Here is a 25,443-nt window from a genome sequence, read left to right on the forward strand (position 1 = left end):
ATAATTTTGCCATGTAATCTTTTGTAGCGTGCAGTGGCCGCGCGTATAGAGGCACCTTGTCACGGATTGCACGGCTGCCCCCGTCGGAGGTTCGAGTCCTCCATTGGTCATGGGTGAGTGTGTTGTCCTTAGCGTAAGTTAGTTTAAATTAGATTAAGTAGTGTTTAGGCCTAGGGACCGATGACCTCAGCAGTTTGGTCCAACAGAACATACCACAAATTTCCAATTTCCAATCACTCTGATGAGGTTTTATGGGCTATCACCTCTACCATTTACGGTGTATGAAGGTTCAAGAAATTGGTACATATTAAACGATAGTTACAAATCCTTACTGTGTAAGAACTTGGCATGAGTGTTCTATACCGTGTGCCACCCATCTGAAAGGCAGAATACTTAAAAGAATAATTTGAATATTTTTTAACGAGACGGAAAATTATGCCGTAACACTTATGCAGCTATACAATACATCACTGTGTATCTTTCTCCTATGCCCTATGGACAGGTTAAGAATCGTGCTGACATTACTGTGGATGATTTGTAATTGCTGCCGATGGTCACTAGAAAAAGACCCTTCAGACCACAATTATGTTGTGTTTCATTTGCTTTTCTCCATTTTGATGAACGAGCACCAGTTGCTTATCCATTTTCGTAGTAAAAACGTAACACCTATAGCGAATGAATGAGTCAACGTCAGCAGTAGCTGATACGGGTGGAGCATACGGGTGGAGCTGAGTGTCTGTATTCGGCGGCCGTCAGTTAACGGAAGAGATGGACATTCATCATTTATCTCTCTCGGACAGGTGGAAATGCACTGACTCTCAGCTGCAGGATAATATTTCATATCTTTTGGACAGGCGTGTGTCTGACTAACGGCCAGACTAATTATGTGGTAGCTAACAGATCATTAAAAATGTCATATTGCGAATACCAACAACAGCACTGAAGATGTTATCTGTATACTTGTTTCACCCTGCCTCATTTTCGACACTACATACGTAACATACTGCACGCATACTACCATAGCTCTGCAGATGTTGTACAATGAAAGCTCCAAAACATTCGGATGTAGGACTCTAAACCATCCGGTTCTGTAAGTGTCAGATAGTTTGGAGTCCAATCTTCATCCGATGCGAATCTTTTTGAGCATCGTGTCTCTACTAGCAAGAGTGAATTAACTTAAGTTCGCAGTTTCTTTTGAACCGAAATATATCAGAGACCGAAAAAAGTATTGGTATCATAATCGCCAGGTAGACACAAGTAATTACCTGTTTAAAAATGTATATCTTGACACAATCTTATTTATGCTTTTACAATACTGATTATAAGCATATGAGACCGTCATCTTCCGACCACAATTCTGCGCACTGAACTCAATGTGATTGTTTGATACAGTTTAAACTGGTCGTATATAAAAAGTGTTGAAATTGTGGCAGGAAAAAAATATTACAGTGCAGTAGCAGCTGTCTACAGCACGGTAAGAAAATGGAAATGAGTGTATGGCATCGTTGGCTGGGAGCCCCATCAGGTGAAGTTCGGCAGCCAATCTTATTTTGTTCGATATTGTTCATTGCATTTGTTCGGGGCGGACATCCCTTGACACCCTTCAAGTTCATCGTTGATATATTCAATCAGTTTTTTGTTATGGAGGGCAGCCAACCCTCTGACCGAACACGCTGAGCTACAGTGCCGGCAAGCTAAGCAGGCGGACTAGACACGGTAATACGAAAATTTATGTCGGCCTATTGAAACACATACAAAAAGTAGTTTTCGGCTGCAAAACTCTCTAATCTTGATGAAAGTTTAGTTTCTTAGATCAGCACATTGGATGAGGAGTGGGGTGGAGGGGGAAAGTGGGGAGGGTTTTGAGTGAAAACTTCGGAGGCTATTCACAGTAGCTTCCAGGAATATGTAATTACGTCTCACGAACCATTTGCAACTACGCTGAACGTATAATTGAATCCATACATAGAGAGTACAGTGTAGACTCAGGCATCGAAATTTCACACGAGCATGTAATACCTTACTAGGGACGGGATCCAAAAAAAAATGTATTTCTCTTTTGCTACGACTATCAGACGAAAGAAAACTGCCGTTCTACGGATCGGAGCGTGGAACGTCAGATCCCTTATTCGGGCAGGTAGGTTAGAAAATTTAAAAAGGGAAATGGGTAGGTTAAAGTTAGATATAGTGGAAATTAGTGAAGTTCGGTGGCAGGAGGAACAGGACTTCTGGTCAGGTGACTACAGGGTTATAAACACACAATCAAATAGGGGTAACGCAGGAGTAGGTTTAATAATGAATAGCAAAATAGGAATGCGGGTAACTTACTTCAAACAGCATAGCGAGCGCATTATTGTGGCCAAGATACATACGAAGTCCACCCCTACATCAGTAGTACAAGTTTATATGCCAACTAGCTCTGCAGATGACGAAGAAATTGAAGAAATGTATGACGAAATAAAAGAAATTATTCAGATAGTGAAGGGAGACGTAAAATTTAATAGTCATGGGTGACTGGAAATCGTCAGTAGGAAAAGGGAGAGAAGGAAACGTAGTAGGTGAATATGGAGTGGGACTAGAAATGAAAGAGGAAGCCGCCTGGTAGAATTTTGCACAGAGCACAACTTAATCATAGCTAACACTTGATTCAAGATTCATAAAAGATGCTTGTATACATGGAAGAACACTGGAGATACTAAAAGGTTTCAGATCGATTATATAATGGTAAGACAGACATTTAGGAACCTGGTTTTAAATTATAAGACATTTCCAGGGGAAGATGTGGACTCTGACCACAATCTATTGGTTCTGAACTGTAGATTAAAACTGAAGAAACTACAAAAAGGTGGTAATTTAAGTAGATGGGACCTTGATAAACTGATTAAACCAGAGGTCGTACAGAGTTTCAGAGAGAGCATAAGGGAACAATTGACAAGAATGGGGGAAAGAAATACAGTAGAAGAAGAATGGGTAGCTTTGAGGGATGAAGTAGTGAAGGCAGCAGAGGATCATGTGGGTATAAAGACGAAGGCTAGTAGAAATCCTTGGGTAACAGAAGAAATATTGAATTTAACTGATGAAGGGAGAAAATATGAAAATGCAGTGAATGAAGCAGGCAAAAAGGAATACAAACGTCTCAAAAATGATATCGATAGGAAGTGCAAAATGGCTAAGCAGGAATGGCTAGATGACAAATGTAAGGATGTAGAGGCGTATATCAGTAGGGGTAAGATAGATACTACCTACAGGAAATTAAAGAAACCTCTGGAGAAAAGAGAGCCACTTGTATGAATATCAAGAGCTCAGATGGAAACCCAGTTCTAAGCAAAGAAGGGAAAGCAGAAAGGTGGAAGGAGTATATAGAGGGTCTATAAAAGGGCGATGTACTTGAGGACAATATTATGGAAATGGAAGAGGATGTAGATGAAGATGAAATGGGAGATTCGATACTGCGTGAAGAGTTTGACAGAGCACTGAAAGACCTGAGTCGAAACAAGGCCCCGGGAGTAGACAACATTCCATTAGAACTACTGACAGCCTTGGGAGAGCCAGTTCTGACAAAACTCTACCATGTAGTGAGCAAGATGTATGATACAGGCGAAATACCCTCAGACTTCAAGAAGAATATAATAATTCCAATCCCAAAGAAAGCAGGTGTTGACAGATGTGAAAATTACCGAACTATCAGTTTAATAAGTCACAGCTGCAAAATACTAACGCGAATTCTTTACAGACGAATGGAAAAACTAGTAGAAGCCAACCTCGGGGAAGATCAGTTTGGATTCAGTAGAAATATCGGAACACGTGAGGCAATACTGACCCTACGGCTTATCTTAGAAGCTAGATTAAGGAAAGGCAAACCTACGTTTCTAACATTTGTAGACCTAGAGAAAGCTTTTGGCAACGTTGACTGGAATACTTTCTTTCAAATTCTGAAGGTGGCAGGGGTAAAATACAAGGAGCGAAAGGCTATTTACAATTTGTACAGAAAGCAGATGGCAGTTATAAGAGTCGAGGGACATCAGAGGGAAGCAGTGGTTGGGAAGGGAGTGAGATAGGGTTGTAGCCCCTCCCCGATGTTATTCAATCTCTATATTGAGCAAGCAGTGAAGGAAACAAAACAAAAATTCGGAGAAGGTATTAAATTCCATGGAGAAGAAATAAAAACTTTGAGGTTTGCCGATGGCTTTGTAATTCTGTCAGAGACAGCAAAGGACTTGGAAGAGCAGTTCAACGGAATGGACAGTGTCTTGAAAGGAGGATATAAGATGAACATCAACAAAAGCAAAACGAGGATAATGGAATGTAGTCAAATTAAATCGGGTGATGCTGAGGGGATTAGATTAGGAAATGAGACACTTAAAGTAGTAAAGGAGTTTTGCTATTTGGGGAGCAAAGTAACTGATGATGGTCGAAGTAGAGAGGATATAAAATGTAGACTGGCAATGGCAAGGAAAGCATTTCTGAAGAAGAGAAATTTGTTAACATCGAATATAGATTTAAGTGTCAGGAAGTCGTTCCTGAAAGTATTTGTATGGAGTGTAGCCATGTATGGAAGTGAAACATGGACGATAAATAGTTTGGACAAGAGGAGAATAGAAGCTTTCGAAACGTGGTGCTACAGAAGAATGCTGAAGATTAGATGGGTAGATCACATAACGTATTGTTAACAGAAGCCAGCACCTCGACAATTGCTGGAAGGACTTCCAATGGAGAACAAAGGGCTATACTGTATATTCGAAGTGAGAAATTATTAAAAAGACACAGTGGCAGAACAATTTTCCGAATTCAGAGTAAAACGGCAGCCGACGTTGCTGTCAACGATGCACATTAGGAAATCTCCGGACGACCACGAGAGAGGCGTTACATCTGCCGGTGCTGCTGTATCGCAACAGACTGCACAGTCGCTGGCAAAATTCTATGAATCATTATGCACACAAAGGTGCGGCTCGGCGGATTAAGTGTACCGCGAATTCGGTAGGCTGCAAAAGAGAAAGTGTTCTTCTAAAGAACACTGCACGCAGTCAACGAGGTTGTGACGTATCGGATTCGGTACACTGACCGGTTTCAAGGTACTGTTAGCGAGAATAAGGATTTTCCACGTTAATTTATCTGATGTGACGAGGCGTAATTTAAGCTGCCTGATACGATAAACCGCGAAAATTCTCTGAAATTTCATGTGTTAGCTTTCACAGGGAAGTGTATCGACCAGAGTAAGAAGGTATGGGACTGGTTTTTATCGCGTAGGTGGCACAGTAGTGCTCGCATTTAAGTGCTATTTGAGAAGGTGAAAGATTTTTACACACTTCCGTTGCGGTGTCAGGTCATAAACTCACTCTGCATGGACGATCGTTAGATCGAGAATTGCTAAGTACTTAACATGCTCGTCGGACCTAACACATACGGACTTCTTCCGAAAGTGAATTCTGAACGAAAACGTTTATCCACAGCTACCAGAAAGACTGCACAATTGTTGACAACAGTGAGTGACAAGAATATTATAAATTTAATTTCTATTTTTATATGTCTTTCCGAATAAATTTCATTTATGACGAATAAATTTATTTGCTTAAATAATGAAACTATGATTAATCTTAGCAGTTATCACGTAGGACGGAGTAACACCTGTTTATGTTTCACAAACCGACACAGCAAACCGTTGCTGAAGGTGATTAAAAACTGGAAATACTCATCAATAAACATACATTTCGTAGTGTTCCCCAGCGGCTACTGAGGAGTAAGTATCTTTTTTGGCTTGATCTATAATTGAAGTGCAACAAAAATGGTGGACGGTATGACAAAATGAATATGAAGTACAGAAAAGGGAATGCGCTATATAAAGGTAACATGCCGATGTATACAGAATGTTAGAAATAAGTGGGCCGAATAGAAAATGCATATCAACAATGAGAAATTTGTATCAATGTAGGCCTCCATGGTTGCATAGTTGTGTACAACAATGAGGTTATTGAGGGAACTGTGTCAACTTTGCAGCTATACCGACCTATCATTGTTAATGAAGGAAACAAATTGTGGGGATTATGGAATGAAAACGGAATGCGATAATTCTTTCTCCTTTTGATGTGAGGAGGATAACATTGTTGTAGAGTGATCGATGAAGCCACTGTAAACATATGAAAGGTGGGACTCAAAGTAAATTTCAGTATATAAGACATATGATGACAGGGCAGCAATATCCGGTAAATGGACGAATTATCTGTTCTCGAGAGGCGTATAGTTATTACTTGTGTTGATTTCTAAGGAACTGTGGAGTAAAAGAAAAGTTTCAGCATTGGCACCTCACCCTACTAGCTAAAAATAAAATCCGTTTCCAATTATGGTTGTAAGGAACTACAAAAGCAGCAAAGAAAAGATTCAAATGTTCAAACGTGTGTGAATTCCTAAGGGAGCGAACTGCTGAGGTCATCGACCCCTAGACATACACACTACTTATGCTAAGAACAACAAACACACCAATGCCCGAGGGAGGACTCGAACCTCCTGCGGGAGGGGCCGCGCAATCCGTGACAAGGCGCCTCTAACCGAGCGGCCACTGCGCACGGCAAAAGATTATACGTCAAAATTATTCAATAATCCGTGCAATAACATGTACAACGACACAGAGAGATCATCGAAGATTTACATTTATGGGACTCTATTGCATGATGGGAAGTTGTCCCACATCAGACTACAAGAGAAGTCTAGTAAAGATATGAAATGTATGATGTGCTCGTAGAAGTTAAAGAAGAGAGTTGCTGGAAGGGAGAACTTTCCTATTTATTTATTTATTTTTCTAAGTCATCCGCCTTCAGAATGGTTTTGTGTAGCTTCCCGCGAATTCACTCTAACCTCTTCATCCCAGAGTAGCGCCTGCACCCTACGTCTTCAATTATTCGCTGGATATAAAGAGAAAGTATTTTTTGTAGAAACATACACTTTTTCTAGGAACAATGCCTATTGACACTAACAAACTAAAAGTGCAGTAAATTAGAACGTCAGTGGTGTTTATACAGAATTCTAGTGAGAGTCGTTTACGAGATACCGTATTTTGAAAACTTCCCACACCGACACTTTTACAATACCTGCCGTAGCACACACTACAGAACAACACAAGTGCATACAGTGGCTACAATGATTCTTATCAGTAATGAGACACCTGACCATCACAGGTTGTATTCAAAATGACCACCGGCAGCAGCAGTACACTCTTCCAGTCAGAATGACTGCTACACATGTGCTACAATTTCTGCGGAGATGTCCGAGCAGGCTGCAGTAATAAGCAATTGCATATCAACGGGTGTAATTGAAGTGTCCTTGTAGACAGCGGCCGGCCGTAGTGGCCGTGCGGTTCTAGGCGCTGCAGTCTGGAACCGCGAGACCGCTACGGTCGCAGGTTCGAATCCTGCCTCGGGCATGGATGTGTGTGATGTCCTTAGGCTAGTTAGGTTTAACTAGTTCTAAGTTCTAGAGGACTAATGACCTTAGAAGTTGAGTCCCATAGTGCTCAGAGCCATTTTGTAGACAGCGTCTTTCAATCTTCCCCACCACAGAAAACAATAAACAGGGGTCAAATCCGGGGAACGGGCCGGCCAAGGTACAGGTGTCCTCTGCGTCCAATCCAATGATTTGAAAACAATATGTGAAGACATGCTGTAGTACTTCGTGCACTACAGGAGGGGCAGCCATCATGTTGATACCACAGATTCCTACAAGTCTGCAGAGGTACGTCCTCTTGCATCCGCAAGTTTTTTAGGAGGCTGCGATACTTGCGAGCGTTCGGGGTTCCGTTTATGAAAAATGGACCTGTGAGCTGATGGTTCCCTAGCTCACACCACAAATTTACACTGCACGGACGCTGACATTCCACCTGACAAAGCCAACAGGTTTGTCAACAGAGCAATAGCGCATGTTTCGGCGGTTTTACCTCGTTATGATTGGTAAATGTACCTTCATCACTAAACATGATACATGATACATCTGGAGTATGCTGCCTTAATGCCTATGTATAGAAGCTAACACGCTTCTCGTAATCGTTTCCACGCAGCTCTTGATGGAGAGAGATGTCATAGGGGTGTGACCGATGTCGGTGGAGAATATCTAGGATTCTTGCCTCACTCATGGCACTTCCTCTTGCTATTGTGCGGGAGCTAACGTGCGGATTAACTGCAACAACAGCAAGAACAATAATTACCCGCTCTTCTGCCGTCACTTCTTTAATTCTGTTTCGCTGTCTATGTGTTACACTACCAATTTTACGTAACTGGTTGAAGGGGTTGCTAAATAATTACCGAGATGGTTGATGTGTGTTGGGGTATCTTGCTGCTTACAATGTACAAACAATACACCATGAGCATGTCGGACTTTTCTGTGTTGGTAAACCTCTTCGTCCATTAATGACCTACTACTTGGACTGTCACATACTAACTAACTAGCAAGTCGCAACGCACTCAAGGAACACTCAAGCAAACTGCAAGCAAATATAACAACACGGTACCTGGAAAATATGAGGGTTTAATGCCCCAGCCACGTGTCGGTGAGGAAACTTTTCAAAATACGGTATCTCGTAAATGAGTGGCACCTGAGTTCTCTACAAACACCACTAGCATTCTATTTTGCCCTACTTTTAGTTTGTCAATGTCAATAGCCATTCTTCCATTTCAAAAAGTGTATGTTTCCGCAAAAAGTGAAATTTCTAAGTATTGTTGCCATCTGTTTATCGGCTACTAATACGAGCCTCTGCCTATCAATTCATTCTGTGAAAACGCCGCATCAGTAGCACTTTCCATTTCCGCAATATCTGCTTCGCTGATCGTAGGTGATTCATTTGTGTTCCTTTCCTCGCCAATTCTGTGGACAACGTCCTCACTCCTTACCTTACCAGTCCACGTAATTTTCAACATTATTCTGTAGGACCACATCTCAAATGCTTCGATTCTCTGGCGTTCCGGTTTTCCCACAATCCATGTCTAAGTATCATACAAGGCTGTGCTCCAAACGTACATTCTCAGATATTTCTCTCTAAAATTAAGCCTATGTGCGATAGTAGTAGACTTTTCTTGCCCAGAAACGCCCTTTTTGCCAGTGTTAGTCTGCTTCTAATGTGCTCCTTGCTACGTCCATCATGGGTCACTTAGGGTGGGCTAGGTGGCAGAAATCCTAAATTTCAACTACTTCGTGATCTCCAACTGTGATGTTAAGTTTCTCGCTGTTTACTTTTCCCGTTCAACACATCCTGTAATTTTTCTACATTTTCATTGAAGGTAGCGTATTCATATGAGCAGAAAACATTGCCTTCTTTCCAATTCCCTTTGCATTTCCCTTTTCAGATTTACTAGCTTCCCTACAACGTTCAAGCTTCTGACATTCCACGCCCCGACTCGTAGGACGTTGTCTTTCCGTTGGTTATTCCTTATTTTTCACATAAGCATCTCCCCCTTGGCACTATTCGGGAATCTTTTTGCAATGGAGAGATCATCCGGGCACTTTTTCAATTACAGGCTACATGTCCTGTGGATATACGTTATGTGTCTTTTCTGCAATGGTTTCCATTGCATTCTGCATCCTCATACCGTTAATCAGTGGTGATTCTTCCGCCTTTAGGGGCAGTTTCCCACCCCACGGGCAAGAGAATGCCCTGAATTTCTGTCCGCTCCTCCGACCTCTTTGGCAAGGCCGTGAATTCTTAAGCCGGATGTCTTCGGCTGCCAATGCTGATTATTAGTCAAAATTAGTATTTGGCAGGTTTCGAAACGAAGACGCTACACCTACACCACGGTGTCTTTAGCTATCATAAAGCCAAACAGAATGTTATATAAAAGATCCCCAAGTTTCTATATAACTCTTCTGTACATTATTCTTATCAGTAACTTGGATGCATGATCTGTTAAGCTGATTGTGCGATAATTCTCGCACTTGTCGGCCCTTAATATTTTCGGGAATGTGTGGATATTTTTCCGAAAGTCTGATAGTATGTCGCCAGTCTCACACATTCTATACACCAACGTGAGTAGGCGTTTTGTTTCCACTTCCCACAATGATTTCAGAAATTCCGATGGAATGTTACCTACCTCTACTGTCGTGTTTGACCTTAACTCTGAAAAAGTTCTAAATTCTGATTCTAATACTGGGCCCCGTATCTCTTCTATATTGACTCCTATTTCTTTTTGTTTCTCTTCATCAAGAAAGTCCTCCACCTCGTAGAGGCTTCCAATGTACTCTTTCCACCTGTCCCTTGTCTCCTCTGCATTTAATAGCGAAATTCCCATTCCACCCTTAACTACCTCCCTTGCTTTTAATTTCACCGGAGGATGCTCTGGCTTTTCTGTATGCTGAGTCAGCCCTTCCGACTATCATTTCATTTTCAATTTCTTCACGATTCTCAGGCAGCTATTTCACCATAGTTTCCTTGCCTTTCTATTGTATATATCGTAGATGTAGAGGAGCTTGAGGAAGTGTGGGAGGAAGTTGGCGTGACAGATACCAGAGCATATCAGTGAACGGAAATACGAGTATAAACTATGGCGATATATACTCTGATCTTCCGTTCTCTAGCATTGTGTGAGAAGTTTATTCCCAGGTTCATGTCCCACACACAATGCGCCGTTTCGAATGTCAGCACAGTCGGCACATCAGAGCATGTAATGGACAGGTAACTTGTGGTAAATATGCCCGGATGCACACAGCGATGGGAACCCTTATAAAGAGCCTCCGTTATATGTGAACTGCAAATGCTACCATGTTGATAAGTTTCTTTTTTATTTTTTTATGAACAAGAAGTTCAAGAGATCAAAGCAGCAATCACCAAAATCAACCCATACACGAAGACAAACAACAGAACAACAAAACTCCACACAAAGAACACACACAGTGACAGAAAATCAGTGACGGAAAGCATGCATTAATTCCAAGAATAAAAATCATGAAAGTAGAACTGTACAATAAGGCAGTAAGCATCATTTGAAAGTCACAGAAATATATGTTGCTGGAAAATTTCAAACTTTTGTGATGTTATTTACTTCAATGTTCAGAATACCATTCCAAAAAAAGGTTTCCCAAAGGCAGATTTTACCAGCAGTAATTGCCACATATGACTTCACATGCAAGTGAACTCAAAATGATGGAGTTACTGCGGAAACATTTCTTCCCACCACTCAGTCAGTGAATGTCCTAGGTAAACTTGGCCCACAAGCCGTAAATACATCACTACGGGCAGATACGCCGAAGGTCAGTAGCGTGTACTTAATGGTTAACTTACTATCCTCTCCGGGGATAAAAGATGGCGTAGTGAAAATTTCGTGAACGAAACGAAGCAGCTTGAAGCCATCAGAAAACGTTCCACTATTGAGAGGAATCAGAGCGACGTGTAGGCAATATGGGCATAGAAATCTGTCAGAGGGAACCAACAGTCCCCATTGGACGCAACATCCCCGCCCTAACATATGGCGGTGAAGAAAACATAAAACTTTACCGATGAAATTGCTGCCATTTTGCAGTGGGATGTAAATGAATTCGGACAACATATGAAGGAGTTCAGACTTTTAACACGTGCAAGATCTTTGTGTTTGTGTTTACTGCAAACGCATTTTATATTACGTGGGTACCAATCAGCTTCAGCCTCTACAGAAAGGTCAACCTAAGTGATGACAGAACTACAGGATCAGTAATCCTCTCGGCAGATGCTGAATGTCACACCCCGACTGTCGCCTTTTAGACCAGATTGCAGGCAGCTGCACCTACAGCGCATGTGCTATCCAAGATGGTTATGCACTTTGTACATTTGTCGTTCAACGAATCTCTCGAGGACGAGGCTACCAGTCACATGACATAGCCCCCTCGAAACTATTTTCTTCGTGGGGACTTCAATGCATAGTCCATGCGTACAATACTGGGTCAGACACATCGATAAACACTTTATTTAATTCCTAAACTACAAACAAGGTTTGACCAGTAACATGCACACATAAACACAATATAATAATAGATAAGATTAAAAATGGAAATAGAACATGACAACCAAGCGAATGTCTTAGATACAACAAATAATAAACAAAACAACCAGAATAACTTTATAATTGATCATAAGCCTACAACAATGGACACATTCATCATACTCCAAAACACACTCATTAACGGAAACAAGGAGCACATAGATATAGGTTTTGTAGACTCAACACAGTACCAATGAGCACAAATAACTAACGGGAAAAATTAGTCATCATTATACGGATAGCCAAATCAGTAAAATAGTGATCCAATTACAATATTTTTAAAAATGCAGTCAACAAAACCAACCCACGCATGAAGACAAACAACAGTACAACAGAACTCCACACACAGAACACATACTACCACAGAAATCCTATGACACAAAACATAGAATGCCAAGGATAAAAATCATGAAATCAGAACTATACAAGGCAGTAAGCACCAACAACTATATATTCCTCCCGCCAACGTACGGCTTCCAGCTGCTAACCAGGAAGGACAAAGACTATGTATACATCAAAGAAGGTATCTTAATCACAAATGAGTTACTTATCGACAATATATGTCTTCCTTGCCTAAAAACCACTACTTAATGAATTATGGGTTTTGATCCCTGTGTAAGACTGTTTAGGTATGTGCACATTTACTTGTATCTTTTTCTTCAACTACCCTGTTATCGTATATAATTACTTCACTTCGGCGATTATCGGTAATTCCTCACTCCTACTGCTGCTGTTATCACATTATTTTGTCTCTGTTTTTATTGGAAGCCCTATCGTGAACTATGTGGTTGAGGGCTTGATTTTAAGCGTAAACTTCAGATGAGGCAGCATCATGGGTTGGTAGAACCTCTAGTGCCATTTCCGGAAGTGACCCACTAAATTTTAGAAAACATGTCTACACAATACGGAGAACAGCATTACTTTAATACAGACTGTGGCATGGAGGATGGTCATACAAAGTCTTCTGTTAGACATTAGGCGCAAATTTAAGGGTGCATTTTGCTTGCAAGGCGTACAAAATAGAATTTTCGTAGCGATTTTGCTTATATTACAAGAAACATGCATTTCATGTGTTATACAGTCAATTTCGATGCAGTAATATTTAATTTGTGCTAGAAAAGTATGAGCTGTCTCCCAATGTATAGTAAGTCTCTTTTCGGAAATCTTAGTTCTGACATTTTCTTTGGAAATGTCATATCTCTATATTTTACCATCTTTGGTCATAGGTTTACAGTGCAAGCAGTCCCTGTCCATGTTTAAATGGTTTTGGTGACAAAAACCCCTTATCCCTTCCTTCCATAGTAAGACAATTGTGTTGTGCGTGTGTTTTTTGTTGAGTATTTGGTTACAGGATTCTATTTTCGTTAGCCATAGTTTCCAGAAATACAACTTCGCAGACTGGATACACACCTTACATATTTAGGTACCGCTGAAACCTAAATATAGCACATTTCAAATTGCTGACATAATTTTAGAATATTGTAAGCAATAATGCAGGACAGATACGACCTATAAAACTTTTCGGGAGCCTTTTCACCGCAAACTACTGTTATTTACATAGCCTTCAGTAGGCCTGTGTTATTTGTTATAATAGCAATAACCGACAATGGATAGCATCGTTTATATTTTTTGAAGTGAATAACATAATGAATTATCTCTGTCCTTCGTAAAATTATGCTTGAGAACAATTCAAATGCTAAAATATAAACTTTGAGGGTGTGTTGTGACTTACATGAAGATTAGGCCTAATTAGTTTTCCTGCTTGGCGAAGTATTTTTCTGCGGTTATGAGCCTGGTCAGATTAGTTTTATAACATCGAATTATCAAGCCTAACTCCAAAAAGTCAACTATTAGCCATCAGAAGCGAGCGTTGGTATACATACTTTAAGATTCTGTTCACCAGCTTGACGAACACACATCATGTGATCAAAAGCATCCGGACACCTGGCTGAAAATGACTTACAAGTTCTTGGTGGGGTGCACTCAGCCCTTGTGAGGCAAACTGAGAAGCTACTTGATTGAGAAGTAGTGGCTCCGGTCTCGTAAACTAACAGCCGGGAGAGCGGTGGGCTGACTATTTGCCCCTCCGTATCTGCACCCGGTGACGTCTTTGGGCTGAGGGTGACACGGCGGCAGGTCGGTACCGCTGGGTCCTCCAAGGGCCTGTGGACAGAGTTTACGTTTATACTTAACTTAAAACTTACGTTCAACAAATACGAACTGGTAATTCATTATTCATACTTTATTAGCAAATGTTGGTGTTTTAACTACTTATAGAGGAGAATCGGTTTTTCAAGGCGGCCATCTGCTGGTGACAGGAGGAACTGGGATTTGAAACAGAACTTGAATTTATTTCAGACTTTCAATACTTTTTCAATTCCGACGCTTAACCGTATTGGGCCTCAGAGTGGAGGCACTTGGAGCTGATGGTACTTTGCAAGAGGGGGTTTCAGCAAAACATGACATGTGCAATGCACGATATTTTCCAGAATGACCTCTTGGCTGAGGTGAAGGTTATCTTGTTCTGTCGTTTCCACCCTGCTGATAAAATCCGGGAAGTTCCACGACCACCTGTCGTCGACCATGTGATCCATATGTTTAGCTCATTGTTGTTTGCTTTTTATGATTCCTGATGTATTGGCATCTCGGTACAGTTAGTTTCGATCATCGTTTTTTTTTTGTGGTTTTAGGGCGCAAAACTGCTATGGTCATTAGCGCCCGGTCTGTGACTTAGGAAAAGGTAAAAAACGAAAATGGAAACCAGCAGCAATGGGAACGAATCTCAAAAAATTGGAGAAACTAAAAGCAGAAGGAAAGCTTAAAAAACCACTTCAGAAAGGGGTTGGTTGTTCCCAAAAAGAGCTTCAAATGACTGACGTCATCTCACTGGCACTAATAATCTCGAGAACGCGATCGGCTGAGCGCGTGTCATCTGCTAAAATGGACGATATTTCAGGCGACAGCTGTAGACGGGCGCGTAACGGAGTAAAATAGGGGCACTCAAGTAAAAGGTGTCTTACTGTCCACAGCTGAGAGCAGTGGGGACAGAGAGGAGGAGGATCGCCGCTTAAAAGATGTCGATGGCTAAAAAGACAGTGCCCTATCCGGAGTCCAGTTAAAATTACCTCCTCCCGACGACGCGTTCGGGAGGAAGAGGACCAAGCACAGGGAAGAGCTTTCACGTCCCGCAATTTATTATGGGGAAGTGTCGACCAATGTGCATGCCATAAAACAACACGACGACATAAAACACTCCGTAGATCGGCGAAGGGCTGGCCGAAGAAGAGAGACTGCAGTCTTGGCCGCTATATCGGCCGCCTCATTTCCACAGATACCAACGTGTCCTGGGATCCAAGGAACGTCATCGAGACCCCCACCCCCACCCCCCAAGTGGAGCAAGGGTAGGCAGTCCTAAATCCGGTGGACCAGAGGGTGGACTGGGTAGAGAGCTTGGAGACTGAGGAGAGAGCTGAGAGGATCTGAAGAGATAACATACTGTATCCGCTGATGGCGACGGATGTATTGGACAGCCTGGAGAAAGCGTAAAGCTCTGCAGTATAAACCGAACCCTGGTCGGGAAGCCGAAATCGATTTGGGGTGTCGCCAACAATATAGGCACTTCCTACACCAAACGATGTCTTGGAGCCATCAGTGTAAATAAATGTGGCTTCCTTCATTTGTGCACATAGAGCAGAAAATGCCCGACGATAAACAAGTGAAGGGGTACCATCCTTGGGAAACTGACGAAGGTCACGGAGCAGGCAGGTCCGGGGACGGAGCCAAGGCGGTGCTGTACCCCAAGTTGTCAAGAAAGCTTTAGGAAAGCGGAAGGAAAGAGAATGGAGCAGTTGACGGAAGCGGACTCCCGGTGGTGGTAGTAGGGAGGAAGGGCGGCCTGCATACCCTAAATCCAAGGAGGCGTCGCAAGAAATGTCATGGGCCGGATTAGCAGGCATGGAAGACAAATGGCTAGCATAACGACTTAGAAGGACAGCTCGCCGATTGGACAGCGGAGGTTCAGCAGTCTTAGCATAAAGGCTTTGTACAGGGCTGGTGTAAAAAGCTCCAGACACTAAACGTAATTCACGGTGGTGGATAGAGTCGAGACGCCAAAGAATAGACGGCCGAGCAGAGGAGTAAACTATGCTTCCATAGTCCAGTTTCGAGCGCGCTAACGCGTGATAGAGGCGGAGAAGGACCACTCGGTCCCCTAGGTGGTACCATTCAGGACACGGAGGGTGTTGACGGATTGCAGACAGCGAGCCGAAAGACAGGAAACGTGGGAGGACCAGCACAGTTTTCAGTCAAACATAAGACCCAAGAATTTAGCGACGTCCGAAAACGGAAGGTTGACAGGTCCTAGATGTAAGGAAGGTGGAAGAAACTCCGTACTTCGCCAAAAATTAACACAAACGGTCTTACTGGGAGAAAAGCGGAAGCCTGTTTCGATGCTCCAAGAGTGGAGGCGATCGAGACAGCCTTGAAGACGTCGTTCAAGAAGGCTGGTCCGTTGAGAGCTGTAGTAGATCGCAAAATCGTCCACAAAGAGGGAGCCCGAGACATCAGGAAGGAGACAATCCATAATTGGATTTATGGCAAACAGTACAACACTCAGCACGGAGCCCTGGGGTACCCCGTTTTTTTGGCAGAAAGTGCGGGAGAGAGTAGTGTTCACCCGCACCCTAAATGTGCGCTCTGCCATAAATTCGCGATGAAAAATGGGCAACAGACCGCGAAAGCCCCAAGAGAACACGGTGCGGAGGATGCCTGTCCTCCAACAGGTATCGTATGCTCTCTCAAGATCAAAAAATATTGCTACTGTTTGGCGTTTCCGGAGAAAATTGTTCATGATATAAGTGGAGAGAGCAACAAGATGGTCAACTGCAGAACAATGCTTTCGGAAACCGCATTGGGCAGGTGTTAAAAGACTGCGGGACTACAGCCACCAAGCTAAACGGCAATTCACCATACGCTCCAAAACCTTACATACACTACTCGTGAGAGAAATGGGACGATAGCTAGAGGGGAGATGTTTGTCCTTTCCAGGTTTCGGAACAGGAACGACGATAGCTCCCCGCCATCGTCTGGGTAAAGTACTGTCGGTCCAAATTCGATTATAAAGGCGAAGGAGGTAACGCAGACTATGGTATGATAAATGCAGCAACATTTGGATGTGGATACCATCCGGTCCTGGGGCGGAGGAGCGAGAGGAAGAGAGTGCATGTTGGAGTTCCCGCATGGAGAAAACAGTATTGTGGCTTTCGCGATTTTGAAAGGAGAAAGCAACAGGTCGCACTACCGCTGCACGTTTCTTCGGGAGAAACGCTGGCGGGTAATTTGAAGAGCTCGAAATCTCAGCAAAGTGCTGACCCAATGAGTTAGAAATTGCGACGGGGTCCACTAACGTATCATGCGCGACAGTGAGCCCAGAGACCGGGGAGAAACTAGGCGCGCCTGAGAAGCGTCGAATCTGACTCCAAACTTCCGAGGAGGGAGTGAAGTGTTAAATGAGCTAGTAAAGAAGTCCCAGCTTGCCTTCTTGCTATCGCGGATGACGCGACGGCACCGCGCACGGAACTGGTTATAGCGGATACAGTTGGCCAAAGTAAGATGGTGTCTGAAAACGCGAAGAGCACGTAGCAGCTCACGTATTGCGTCACGCCATGCCTCGTTCCACCAAGGAAGTGGGGGGGGGGGGTTGGGGGGGGGGGGGGCGCCAGGGCAATTCGGAGGTGCGAGGTATTGAACAATCCGCAGCTGTAAGAATAACGTCTGTAATATGAGCGACCTCATCGTCGACGCTAGGAAAGTGACGGTCATCGAATGTCGCTAGAGACGAAAAAAGTGTCCAATCGGCTTCGGCAAACTTCCAGCGTCTCGGGGGCATATATGGCAGTTGTGGCTGCAATCTAAGGACACATGGAAAGTGGTCACTCGAGTGTGTATCAGCAAGGGCGAACCATTCGAAGCGCCGGGCTAGCGAAACAGTACCGACAGATAGGTCAGAATGAGAGACATTTGTCGTGGAGGCAGACAAAGATGTAGGGTCCCCAGTGTTGAGGCAAACAAGATCCGCTTGGTGGAACACGTCTAGCAATAGTGAACCACGCGGACAAGGATGTAGAGGTCCCTAAAGCGGGTGGTGGGCATTGAAGTCATCAACCAGCAAATAGGGGGGGGGGGGGTGGAAGCTGACCAAGAAGATGAAGGAGATCAGCTCGTGCCATTGATGTGGACGATGGAATGTATACAGTACAAAGAGAGAAGGTGTATCCAGAAAGGGAAAGACAGACAGCGACTGCTTGGAAGGAAGTGTTTAAGGGGATTGGGTGATAATGGAGAGTATTATGGAGAAGAATCATGAGTCCTCCATGTGCTGGAGTGCCTTCAACAGAGGGGAGATCAAATCGGACTGACTGAAAATGGGGGAAAACAAAGCAGTCGTGGGGACACAGCTTTGTTTCCTGAAGACAGAAGATGACTGGCGAGTAGGATCGTAAGAGGCTCGTCAATTCATCCCGATTGGCTCGAATGCCGCGGATATTCCAATGGATAATGGACACAGGGTGGACTGAAAATGGAAGAATGTGACCAAGGTTGCCCTCAACTCAACGACTGCTCAGAGCTTGCGACCGACAGTGTGGAACGGCACTCAGCCGAAGGCAGAAGATCCTGATCCATAGGTTGTTCAGGAGCAGCTCCTGCCACCAGCGATCAGCCGGTTGATCGGCCGCCAGCAGTGCGCCTCGGCGACACAGAAGACGGCCGAGGGCGGTTACCATCATGTGGTGCTGTAGATGATACACGCCGTGGCGGAGAAGGAGAAGAACTGGGTTTCTTATTAGCCTTCTTGGAAACATGATGTTTAGATGAAGGAGGAACTGATGGTTGTGAAGTAAAAAATCTTCACGAGTATGCTCTTTTTTGGAAGTCCGGATGTCTGACTTTTCTGCTCGAGATTTAGCAGAACCTGATGAAGGGTGAGCCATAGAGTGAGCAGGCGAAAGTGGGGAGGTTGAACGGGCGATCTTTGAGCTGGCCGAACTGACGACCATGTCGCTAAAGGTGAGATCACAAGTCTGCGTGGCCGCCTCCTTTGTTGGCCGAGGAGAGGCAAGGACAGTGCTGTATTTTCCTGTCTGAGGCACAGTGGGCTTTTGACTGGCGAATAATTTTCGAGCAGCAAAGGTCGACATCTTTTGATTTCCTGAATGAGCTTTTCATCTTTAAAAATGGGGCAATCCCTAGAGCAAGCAGTGTGGTCACCCATACGGTTGAGGCAACGAGGGGATGGAGGTGGACAAGCACCCTCATGGGCATCCTTGCCAGACGTAACACATTTGTCCGGATTGGAACAGGACTGGCTGGTATGATTGAACCGCTGACACTGATAGCAACGTGTAGGGTTTGGGATGTAAGGGTGAACGGAAATTATCTCGTAGCCCGCTTTGATCTTCAATGGGAGTTGAACTCTGTCAAATGTCAAGATGACAGTATGGTTGGAGCAATGTTCGTGTCAACCCTTTTCATGACTCTATGAACAGCCGTTATGCCCTGGTCAGACAAGTAGTGTTGAATTTCCTCGTCGGACAATCCGTCGAGGGAGCGTGTATAAACGACTCCACATGAGGAATTTCAAGTGCGGTGCACTTCCACCCAGATGGGGAATGTGTGGAGCAATGAAGTACGCAGCAATTTTTGTGCCTGGGGGGCACTGACTGTTTCTAACAACAAGGTGCCATTCCATAATCTGGAACAAGACTTAACAGGACCTCCGATTGCGTCGACACCTTTCTGATTAATGAAAGGGTTGACCGTGGAGAAGTCGTGACCTTCGTCAGACCAAGAAACAACAAGGAACTGTGGCAATGATGGAAGAACTGTCTGTGGCTGAGACTCAGTGAACTTACGCTTGTGAGCAGACATAGTGCAAGATGAGGAAACCATTGCTGAAGAATCCCCCATGATTACCAGCATCTCCGATGGCGCGCTCCTCCCTTGTGGGAGCCCTATCTGAGGGCACTCCCGCCTTAGGTGATTGTTCACACCTCAGGTCACACCTCCTGAGAAACGGACGGAGGGACCAATCGGCACTTTCGGAAGGTATCAGCTCGGGTAATCACCCCTCCCTGGGCCTGGCCGTTACCAGGGGGTACGTATGTGTCCTACCTGTCTTCCCGGGGTGGGGAATTACGCGTTACCCCGTCACCGGCTACGCATGAAAATACATGGGTCGGCCTTCAGACATGCACAGGGAGGGAAAAAGAGAAAGAGAAAAACAAAGAAAGGGAAAGGAAAGACGAGAGGTCTCAAACGCCGCAGTGGAGAAAAGGGTAAAGAGAAGAGGAAAGGGAAAGAGAAGGACAAAGGAAGGATGAAGACTTGCAAGCAGAGAAAACGAAGAATGTGTTACATTTTCGAGCGTCCGTCTCCGGACGTAGGCACAAAACATACTCCCAGAGGGGGAGAAAGGGAAGGAAAGAGCCGGTGGTGAGGGTAGGGGGGGAGCGAAGGTGGGGGATAGGGAAGGAAGCGGAAAAGGAAGGTACACAGCCCGGAAAGGAAGGAGGGCCACATTAGCTTGGGGTCCCGTGCTCGCTACGCACGTATCCACAAAAGAGTTGTGGACCCCATGGGGGGGGGGGGATCATCATTGTGTCTGATACTCCATTCACCGGAATCTACATCCAACACCAGACAAAGATCTTCCGCAGCACTTTCCTCTCAAATACAGTAATTTATGAAAGTCCTTTTTGGATACTCCATGTCTCACAGTCATATAGTACCACAGGCTGAATCAGAGTTTTATATAGCCGAATCTTGAACTCACAGGGACTGAAGCAGTTAGGCTGCAGAGATATCAGTTTTATGCGTGTATCCTGGTTTTGATCTCTACTTCTTATGGCGAGTTCTCCAGGAAAAGTGCTTCCAGGTAGTAGCCCAGAATTGCTACCATCCATCTCCAATGTCGTTGTCATTAGTTTCAGTTCTTCTTCTCTTGCGCACAAACTCATATGAACCCACAAGTCAGGAAGAAAACAAGTGAAACCAAGGAAACCGGAGAGTCTGCAACGTTTACACGAAGAAATGACACCTCACACGCTGAAAATGACTGCTGAAATATTACGTTAAGAACTAACAATGACAAAATAAAAAAGCGGTGTCCTTAAGCCGGTTTTCCAGAAGAGGGAAAGCTGAATGGTCATCAAATAATCAATTAGATCCGTTAGTGTCTGAGCCGTGGTAAAAATTGCTGTTTTGAAGAGCGAGCCCCAGCACGTAGTGTGAAGCAGACGCCCTCCGTTTCTGGCGATGACGCCGCTGTGGCAGTCGCAGCTTTGGTGTCTCCCTCTGGTGGGAAAGGGGAAAGGTTGCCTGTTCACGTGCATTTAAGGGGCTCTATGAGCTCGACAGGGTTCAGTCTGGGAGTCGGTGCAGTGAGTCGACAGTCAGTGTTGGGTTGTGGACTGAGTCGGGTTCGCCGTTACTCCGCTGTTGAACGAGTTCGCAGTCAGCAGCAGGCAGGTCCGCACGGTGCAAGTACGCGCCGGGACCGTGGTCGACGCAGACGGGAGGCCGTTGGTCGATCGGTCGGCTGGTCGTCGGATGGCGACATGTGGTCTGCTGAGCACTGACACCAGTACCAGTCTTGAAGAGTTGGCAGCCAGCAACAGTCAGGTCCGTATGGTGGGGACTGCTGTCGGCGAAAGCGGGTTGTCGTTGGTCGTTCGCTCGGCCGGTCGTCTTAGTCGACGACGTCTTGGATCCTCAGGATGAACACCATTTTCCGAGTTGGGATGTGGTTGGACCTTGTTGGTTCGTTGGAACTGAGCAGCGACGTAGTCTCGACAGCGCGAAGCCAGGCCGGGGCTTTTGGCGGCGGGCACGCGCTGTTGCATTTGGAGGCGCTAGGTGAGAGAGCGACTTTTCGCTTTCCTCCGAAGCAGGATCCTCAAGTTGAGTAATTAGTTGCTTCTTTTTAAATCTCGACTGTTACGATGTCTTCATTATTTGTGGTTTGTTGTTTCCTCAGCCGTTCACGCGTGTGATAACAAGTGGTGTGTGTTGTTGTCTAGAACCCGCAGCCTTCTTCCATAGTGATTTGACTGTTGTGACTTGTGTTTTCTGTATTCTTTTAAATTTGTCATGAGTGGTGTTTGATGCCTTGGTGAGGCCGAGTTAGAAGGTGTAGGTATCTTGGTTTAATCGACATCGGCCGATATTCTCTGTTGTTTGTGCAGTTGGATGTGACGGTTGGTAATCGGTCAGATTGTCGGTCGGAGTGCTAGTATGTCTGTCCTTCGGAGCTGCCTCTGTCATGTTTGTCGGATTCGGTGTGTTAACGAATTTATTGCTTGGATTGTAACGGCCTAAAACCTGAAATATGTTTTGACCTGGCCTGAGATCTTGAGAGGTGGTATCTGTGTACTGTAGAGCGTGTTAACTCGTTTGGCCAACCTTGTATAATTTTATATACGATTGCATTTCATGGGCTTATATTTAAATGGTTATTTTAGTATATAAAGTTGCCACCCTTCCACGGTAATAGTTTTCTTAGAAGTTAAAATCAAGTTGCACCTTCGGTGGCAAGTTAATCTTTTAATTTTAGTGTTTTGTACAATTTCCATCCCTCCTACGGGCTGCATAGTTTGTGTGCTTGTGTGACTTGTTAAAACTTTTACTTTAAGGTAATCTTGTGTGTTGCAGATTTGCACCAATGTAGTTCAAATGGCTCTGAGCACTATGGGACTTATCTTCTGAGGTCATCAGTCCCCTAGAACTTAGAACTACTTAAACCTAACTAACCTAAGCCCATCACACACATCCATGCCCGAGGCAGGATTCGAACCTGCGACCGTAGCGGTCGCGCGGTTCCAGACTGTAGCGCCTAGAACCGCTCGGCCACTCCAGCCGGCCCAGTGTAGTATTTCAGAAGTTGTTGTGAGCGGTCGTGACTACGGCCGTGTCAAAAGGGAGCGGCAAGGTTCTCAGCCCGAAAGCTTTGATATTTAGAGGGTGATTTCTGCTTTTAATTTTAAATCTGTTTCCTTAGAAAAGAAAAAAGCTTTTACTAATAAAATTCCCATTTGTTAAAAGCAATTTGATTTTGATTTCATCAGTTACTCTCTGGCAACTACTTCCATGCTCACATAATGTGATTAAATGTGTTAATGTTCTTGATGAATCGCTAGTAAATAAATTTTTAAGAAAATTCTTCGAAAATTAAATCAACGTTTCAGTGTCCTTCTATTTTATCATAAAGAAACGTGAACTGTTTTTACATCCATAACCAATAGGCCACAACAAAGGTCATGTAATAATTCAAAACTTTCACTGAAGGTGCCTTGTTAAAAAGGCGAAATGCTTCTGGGTGCATAAGTAAATGAAAAACTAATGTGCACATGCAAAAGGAATTTTTCTTGTAAATTACAACAACTGATATAATCTGTCTTTCCCTCTTGCCCTCTACGATTCCCTTCAGTATCATACGTGTTGTCCATATGTGCTACCATCCTGTCTCTTCTCTTACTCAGTGTTACGAACATATTCCTTTCCTTGATACAGTGGAAAGCCTCGTCGTTTTGTGTCTTAATCCACTTAATTTTTAGCATCTTTTTGTAACACTTCAGAGTCTAAATATTCATTTATTTCGGTTTTCTCGCAGTCCACGAGTTACTTCCATACATTTCCGTGTTCCAGATGTGCGTTCTCAGGTATGCCTGCGCTGGTCCTTGTTATCTTCTTACTGTTTCTTCCATCACTGGCGGTCATACCTTTAAACAATAAGCCATCCAGTGTTAGTGTATCACCCTCATGTCTAGATGTAATTACCATTTATAATTATGCACATGTGTATGTACGATCATCATGTATAATAACATGATCATGAGCAGTCCTATTAGTGTCAGAATAGCAAGCACCTATCACGTTCTAAGCGAGATCCTTTTAATTGTTCCCCCAACGAAACTCTGGCTCGAAATCTGCCAGGAAACCCAAAGAAATTCTGCTCGTATGTAAAATACACCAGTGGCAACACACAATCAAACCCTTCACTGTCTGATAGCAGTGGTAATGTTACTGGTGACGGCGCCACTATAGCGAGGTTACTAAAAAATGTTTCCGAATTTCTTCCACTAAAGAATATGTAGTAAAAGCTCTAGAATTCAAATCAAGAAAAGCAGCTAACATGACTAAATTAGAAGTAGATACCCTCTATGTGAAGCAACGTAAGTCAGTTCATAAAACCAAATTTTACAGTCATGATTGTATACCAGTTGCGTTCATTACGGGTATCCTGATGCTGTAGCCCCATGCTTAACAAAAATATACAACCGCTCGTTCTGCGTAAGATCCTCATCTAAGCACTTCAAAGTTGCACACGTCACACCAATACAAAAGAAAAGGACTACAAGTAATCTAATGAAATGAAAATACATGTCACTTATTTCAGTTTGTAGTACATATTTATAACGTATACTGTGTCTGGCTTCCCCATGAACCATGGACCTTGCCGTTGGTGGGGAGGCTTGCGTGCCTCAGCGATACAGATGGCCGTACCGTAGGTGCAACCACAACGGAGGTGTATCTGTTGAGAGGCCAGACAAACGTGTGGCTCCTGAAGAGGGGCAGCAGCCTTTTCAGTAGTTGCAGGGGCAACAGTCTGGATGATTGACTGACCTGGCCTTGCAACATTAACCAAAACGGTCCTGCCGTGCTGGTACTGCGAACGGCTGAAAGCAAGGGCCGTAATTTTTCCCGAGGGCATGCAGCTTTACTGTATGGATAAATGATGATGGCGTCCTCTTGGGTAAAATATTCTGGAGGTAAAATAGTCCCCCATTTGGATCTCCAGGCTGGGACTACTCAGGAGGACGTCGTTATCAGGAAAAAGAAAACTGGCATTTTACGGATCGGAGCATGGAATGTCAGATCCCTTAACCAGGCAGGTAGATTAGAAAATTTAAAAAGGGAAATGCATAGGTTGAAGTTAGATATAGTGGGAATTAGCGAAGTTCGGTGGCAGGAGGAACAAAACTTTTAGTCAGGTGAATACAGGGTTATAAACACACAATCAAATAGGGGTAATGCAGGAGTAGGTTTAATAATGAATAAAAAAAATAGGAGTACGGGTGAGCTCCTACAAACAGCATAGTGAACGCATTATTGTGAACGAGATAGACACAAAGCCCACGCCTACTGCTGTAGTACAAGTTTATATGCCAACTAACTCTGCAGATGAAGAAATTGAAGAAATGTATGATGAGATAAAAGAAATTATTCAGGTAGTGAAGGGAGACGAAAATTTAATAGTCATGGGTGACTGGAATTCGAGAGTAGGAAAAGGGAGAGAAGGAAACATAGTAGGTGAATATAGACTGGTGCTAAGAAATGAAAGAGGAAGCCGCCTGGTAGAGTTTTGCACAGAGCATAACTTAATCATAGCTAACACTTGGTT

Source organism: Schistocerca piceifrons, chromosome 8 (genome assembly GCF_021461385.2).
Source record: "Schistocerca piceifrons isolate TAMUIC-IGC-003096 chromosome 8, iqSchPice1.1, whole genome shotgun sequence".
Classification (NCBI taxonomy): domain Eukaryota; kingdom Metazoa; phylum Arthropoda; class Insecta; order Orthoptera; family Acrididae; genus Schistocerca; species Schistocerca piceifrons.